The sequence below is a fragment of the Branchiostoma lanceolatum genome, chromosome 15, assembly GCF_035083965.1.
Source record: "Branchiostoma lanceolatum isolate klBraLanc5 chromosome 15, klBraLanc5.hap2, whole genome shotgun sequence".
NCBI classification, from domain to species: domain Eukaryota; kingdom Metazoa; phylum Chordata; class Leptocardii; order Amphioxiformes; family Branchiostomatidae; genus Branchiostoma; species Branchiostoma lanceolatum.
In genome coordinates, this window is record NC_089736.1 from 10810322 (window position 1) to 10817318 (window position 6997).

General features: G+C 36.6%; 1 long non-coding RNA gene across 1 annotated transcript; it reads left to right on the forward strand.

Moving 5' to 3' along the window:
- Positions 1-3577: 3577 nt before the first annotated feature.
- Positions 3578-5629, forward strand: LOC136420457 (uncharacterized). Its single transcript, XR_010753216.1, has 3 exons — positions 3578-3703; positions 4820-4880; positions 5522-5629. It is a non-coding gene; the product is annotated as an uncharacterized lncRNA (long non-coding RNA).
- Positions 5630-6997: the final 1368 nt, after the last annotated feature.

Here is a 6997-nt window from a genome sequence, read left to right on the forward strand (position 1 = left end):
GAAAATGGTTGCTGAGGACAGGGTGAGGTTAAATAGACAGGGCTGTTTTAATGTGGCTAGTGGCTGGAGGTGGACCTGACAAGGTTTGACTGTATTTAGTGTCAAAATGGTCCATTCATGCACTTGCTACAGTTTTGAATAATGTTTTGAATAATGTTCCCATTACAAACAGCCAACAGAACTTTAATAATTATTATATCTTCAATGGTATTCATTCATATCCTAGATTATATGATTGCACTTAAGAAAAACACAGCTTGGCTATCTTTAGGTTCAAAGTGAGTTTACCCTTTGGCTTTTCATTTGACAGTTTGAATTACTTTGAAATCACCAAATGTACAGGTTGAAGCAGAAAGTTTAACTTACATGTACCAGGTAGCTTCTTTGTTGACATTTTTAGTAAACCTGTGACCTTATATTTTCTGTCATGATGATACATTCAAGCACAACCAGGCAGAAGTCTTAAATGGGGGTTAACACGAGGATCAGAATTTTGATTTATTTTGTACTTTGAGATTGGATTAGACAAATTCTTGCCAATGTCACTGCTGTCAAATACATTAGATTACACATTTGAAACCAAAAGCTTGCATGTATGATATGTATACATAATTATGGATCTCACTAATATAGCTTAAGTCTGTATCAGGAATTGACAATATATCCTTTTTCTGTCAGTTGTATATGTCTTAGCCTGCGAAAGAAGTGATCAAAACTAATATATTATATACATCTTGAAAACTCTCAGTCTTTTTCTTGATGAGTTCTCTTTTTGCTTTGACATGACGTGACATAAGTGTCACTGCTACATGTATAACTTGGAGATGAATCACATCGTCTATTGGGACATGAATAGAAATGCTGCATTAAGAGTAAAATAATTTGTTTACTTAATGGCATGTCTATGGCAATTTAAAGTGCATCAGTAAATGGTAGGTAAAGGTAGTCCCTAATAGTCCAACCTTCTCCTTTCACCGCCTTTTACCTTTCCAACCGAAGTCAAGTACCCATTTTTACACCTGGGTGGAATGAGGAAAGTCATGTAAAGTGCCTTTCCCAAGGTCACATTGTTGGTTGCATGTCAGAGGATTTAAACCCAGAACACCCTAACCATGCCAACACAATGCCACTTACATGTATATTAGTGCATCATAAATCATGTAATTGCTTGGAGTGAGATTTAGTCAGACTCATAACCCTTCAGGTCAAGGCAGTAAATATCTACATTGTAAGCCATATATCAGTCTGAGTGTACTCACTGAGGTGAAGAATTATTTTCCAACTGGATAACTTATTAGGGCTCAACAATTGCTGTGCTTTCAAATTGTTCTATAAAAATCATCGGAAAAGGAGGACAGTAGACTTCAGATGTTGACATTAACATACATGTATTATCATACTTATTAGAGCTTCTCAGTTCACTGACAAAACAACTAGCACTACTACAGTGACTGCTGTGCTATTTTCATGAAATCAAAATAAAAGGATAGAAGATAGAAAATTGCAGTAAGAATGAGCATATGCCAATTATGCATCTTAGAAACAGGATCTAATTCTTACATTGGACTGAGATCGCATGTTGATCATACAACGATATATGAGATTTCAAAGATCGCAGCTGAAAAGTCACTCAGCTGATTTCCAATCTGACGTTTGACATTCATTCTGGCACAATCTGACAGTAAGGAGACGAATGACAGATATCCCAGTAAAGATATGACAGTGAGAGGATTAATGTCAGACTGATTATCTTATAGTAGTGGGAGGACAAATGTCAGACTAGAAATCTGATAATGTTATAATTATATAGTGGGAGGACAAATGTCAGATGTCAGATTGGAAATCTGATATATTGGGAGGTCAGATTTCAGATTGAAAATCAGATAACGTTATAGTGGGAGGACAACTATCATATGTCAGGGACAATTTGATAATAGTTGGAGGACAAATATGTTAGTGTGGAAATCAGATAACGTTAAAGTGGGAGAACAACTATGATAATGTCAGTAAAAATCTGATAATAGTTGGAGGACAAATATCATATGTCAGCGTGGAAATCAGATGACGTTATAGTGGAAGGACAACTATCATATGTCAGTGAAAATCTGATAATAGTTGGAGGACAAATATCATACGTCAGCGTGGAAAGAAGATAACGTTATACTGGGACTAACTATCATAATCATATCAGTGGAAATCTGATAATAGTTGGAGGACAAATATTATATGGAAATCAGATAACGTTATAGTGTGGGGACATTACTATCATATGTCAGTGGAAATCTGATAACGCTAAATTCGGAGGACAATCTCAGATGTCAGATTGAAATTCTGATAATATTATAGTGGGAGGATAACTATCAGATGTCAGAGAGGAAATCTGATAATATTATAGTGGGAGGATAACTATCAGAAATCAGAGTGAAAATCTGATGGGAAAGAAGACCAGCTGTGAGTTTTCTGTACACATATGAAGCTCCCTGATCCCCCAATTACATGGTTCACCTGGCAGGATACCTCTAGGCCACACACTATAAATTTGAATTGTCAGAGAATTTTTTCGAGGTTGTGCCGTACAGGTATGCCACTGTTTGTACTTACAATGTTGTAAGAATATGATATAAATTAAAGACAATTCACACATTTTTAACTATCAACCAATTTCAAGGTACTGTACTTGAAGAACTGACATTTGGAAATGCTAATTATGCCAACCTAATTCTTAGCTCTATCTTTAGTAAGAAGTGTTATTATCCAACACAGATCAACATCAATGTGATTGGAGGAGACAAATGGAATCGCCTTTGCCAGTTTGAAGTCAAGAAGTTCCACCATACCATTGACAATAACCCTGGAGGCAAGTATCTGTATCCAATATAGCCGGTATAACCGCCATTCAGCGTAACACACCTGTCTCTAGAATTGTGGAAAACTTTGCTGATTTCTACTGGCATTTTTTAGGTAAAAGGGGGTTGATATATTTTTTCCATTTAAGTTCAAAATATCTGTTACATGTAATAACTATTCGTTTTTCTTTCGACTGGATCAGGTCAGAAGCAAGATTATGAAGATCTCTCGAAGTGGTATGTGATTTTTTTCAGTTTTTAAAAATTGTTTGCTCTGTTGAAATTTTAGGACACTTTTCATCTGTTAATTCTAGATTTAGATGAAATAAATACTAATTCAGAATAAGAACAATAAAACAGTTCCTTGGTTCACACAGTTTTGTTGAGTAAATATGATCAGGTTCAACTTTTATTTTCCTCCGACCCCTTTGTTTTCCTCTTGCTGAATCTTTACTCTAAAACATGCAACCCTTACTTTACGTACTATATATGTCCTTTGCCCCGGTTGGACGGAATAGTCGATGGTAGTCCTCCACTGCACTTGTCTCTGGGCCTTAATTCTTTCTGAGGTCGTGCCAGCTGTTGCTAATGCTCCTCATCTCCTCTGTCAGTGTCCTTCCTCCAGCTGTTCTTTGGTCACTCTCTCTTCCGTTTTTGCCTTTACCAGTCTGTTTGAGATTTTAACATATTCCATAAATTATTTCTTATCTCAAAACAATCCTAGGTTCAGCTTTAACTTCTCCAACAGTGGTGAAATCCTTGAGGTGCAGTACCCAGAGGATGAGAAGTTATCTGCTGTCACACAGAAGAAGGCGCTTCTTGGAACATTCTCCGCAAGGCTGCACGCTTCATACCAGGTAATCTTTCTTGACATGATTATGATTTTTTTAACCGGTTTGTTCAATAGTTGACTACTTCTAGGCATTGAACAAAATTGAAGGAAGATGCGCCAAAAAATAATTACTCAAGCAAATGGATAAATTTTTGAAACAGTCAGACGTTTCAGACAGCATCCATTGTCTTTCGTCAGTGACTAACGATAGGACTGAGAACACCAGGTTTTATACCAAAACTCTGAATAGGTATGTTAATGAGGTTAAGACAATTTAGGATCTGTCTGGAAGTAGTCTTTAAAAGGAGATTAATTCAACGTCTGACTGTTTCAAAATTTTATCCAGTTGCTTGATGAGTAATTATTTTTGGCGTATCTTACTACCTGGATGTCTTACTTTCATCAACGTATTGAAGATGAAGATGATTGTGCTAGGAGATAGCAGTGAACATTCATTTGGTTTTGAAGGCTTGCAGGTTGTATACAAGAGGGAAACAGTTGTCATCAGGCTTTTAGCTAGGATTTATAGACAGAGCATCCAAAATTGGGGGGAGGGGGTTACTCTGTGGATTAACAATTACCTGGTAGTATTGCATGTCAATCAATTTACATTCTGTTCAACTGTCTTGTATGTGGAATGGTCCATTTTGCATTAAGTGTGTGGGGGGAACACATGTGCATGTCAGCATATGTAATTATACCAGGGATACAGGGTGTCTTTTTGGTGTCCCCTTCAAAAGAAGGGCATCCAATTTCCCTGTTTTCTTAGTGTAGGGCATCCAAAAGACGCCCTTACGCCCTGCTGGCTAATAGCCTGGTTGTCATCAAGAGAGTTTCGTAGTTTGGCAGTCTGTGGAATGCTATTGCTGTAGAAAGACATTGAGACTGGTAATTGAACAGGGTGATGATCAGAGCTGGAGGAAAACCTAGATAAGTGTTACCCTGAAATGGAGGGGAAATAGTGTGAGCTATTTATCATTATATAAAAAAAATATTGATAATGGTCTCTATCTATTTAACTTGTTGGGCTTCTGTTATAATAAGCATCATCATCATGATTTTTTAAATTGAAGACTGATGATTAGAATCCTGGCCGATAAGTTATCCTTGTAACTTTTTTACTATCTTCTTGTCTATTAAGGATCTCAACCATGGAGGAAAACGCCAATGGCGCTACTTGGTCAATGAGACAGGGCATGAAGGTATGTTGATTATTATACTTGGGATGTATTTATGTCGGTATACACACTAGGTAAGATTTCACATGTGTCTAGTCATGCAGGGATAATTTCTTTACATGCACACTGGCAGCGTTTTGAGGTTTACACAAAGGCAAGTTACAGGTACCAGAGTAGAAGTAATTTGTTTTGTAGTTGATTTGTTTCACATGAAAGACATTGTCAGATAGATACTTACATGTGCCTTACCTAACCAAGGACATTGACCTAACATGTTATCAATATTATGAGAAGACTTTGATTTAGAAAAAAATATGTTCAAAATCATTGATACCCCATTTTATACTTCTTTTTAGAGATATGACCTCCATGAACATTAATCTGCCGGGTTACCTAAATCAGCCGCTTTGAAAAACAGTACGTTTGAGCAAGGAGGTTAAATATATAATAACCTCCTTGGATTGAGAGATCTCTAGTGCAGCACCCCCCAGGTATGCACAGTTTAGATATACTGGAGTGCATTACATGTATACTGGGGGACGTTGGGTTGGAGATCTGTTTGGACGTATCTTTTCAGGGTTGCGGACTTATGTACCCTGGTGGAATCATGTTTAACTTTTAGTAGATTTTACTACAACTCTTTTCATATGCTTATAATTATACAGGTACCCGTGAATCAGAGTATGAAGCGCAGAATACTGGAGAGGTGCTTCTCTTCAAGAGGAAGAAGTTTGGTCACGCAGTCCCAAATTCTGAGTCCACAAATGAAAAGGTTGTTCCACTGAACTTTATGTACTTTTTTCAGCCATTTTTCACATTATTTTGTAACTTTGCATACTTTTATATACATCCCCAGGGTATAATTATATACCGGTATACACTGGGTATATTTAACAATGGAGTCGACAGGATGAATGCATTCCTAAGGGGTCACACAGGTGTTTTGGAGGGATGGGCCCAGAATGATTGGTAGAAGGACCTTTAATAGACAAAAGCTCAATGCCTGTGTAGTATCACCTGTTTGACACAGGGTAATGTCCTTGCATCATGCTTGCCTTGAATGATCTAGTAAGACTACCTGCAATACTTGTGAAAACTACTAGGTGGGGCAAAGCAAAAGCCACCCTTTTGGTGCATGATGAGGATGTTTTTAGTTACAGTAGAGGATTGATATTTTCAGATTGCCACTTCATTTTATACAGTTAACCGTCACATGTACATGTACCTATATTACATGGAAGTAGATATGGATAATGGTTGAAATATTTGAAAGTAATGTGTAATATTATATCACTGTGCAGGATGGCAAACTAAACAAAGATTTTTCTACCTTGCATCTTAACCTCTTGAAAGCATTACAAGATTATAATATTTGTAAGCATTTCCAAGTGAGTAAGAAACAATGTCTCAATACCACATATTTTCCAAAATCTGACCTACATTAATTTTATACACATGACTCAGTATATATACATGACATTGTATAAAATCCTTTTTGCTGATCCCCATGATATGAACAAAAAGGAATTTTAGATCAATGTTCAGTTGTGTTGAAGGTAGAAATAACTTCAAGTTCCAAATTCATTTTGGTTGTGTTCCTTTGTATTGCAGGAAATCTGGTACCACAAGGAGAAACAAGTTCCAACTAAAATCATCCTTGATGAAAAGTTCACTGCTCCAAGGAAGGCAATGCCTGGGTATGTAACAATTGCCATTATTTCTGACAGTCTTTTTGTATTATTCATCTTTCATTGAATAATTGATTCCCATCCTGAATCTCTATATGGACTTAAAAAAATAATTTTTAACATGCATACTTGTATTTTAACCTTCTGCCTAACTCTGTAATATGGAATTGGGTGCCAAATGGCTTCTTTAGTGTGCTAAAGGTTTAAAAGCTATGTAATGAGTGAACACTGCTAAAATCTATTTCTTTGTCATAAAGCAAATGGTTTTGTTTCAAAATACCAAGTTGCAACAAATGCTGACCTCTACTTTTTGACCTTGAACTTAAGTTTCCAGCTCCCACCTGCAATTCCTGTTGGGTTTGGCGAAAGCCACTTTTATGAGAGCGACGACAGCTTCGGTGAGTACATAATTGTACAGTTTTTAATCACCTCATTATTGTGCAAAATCTCATT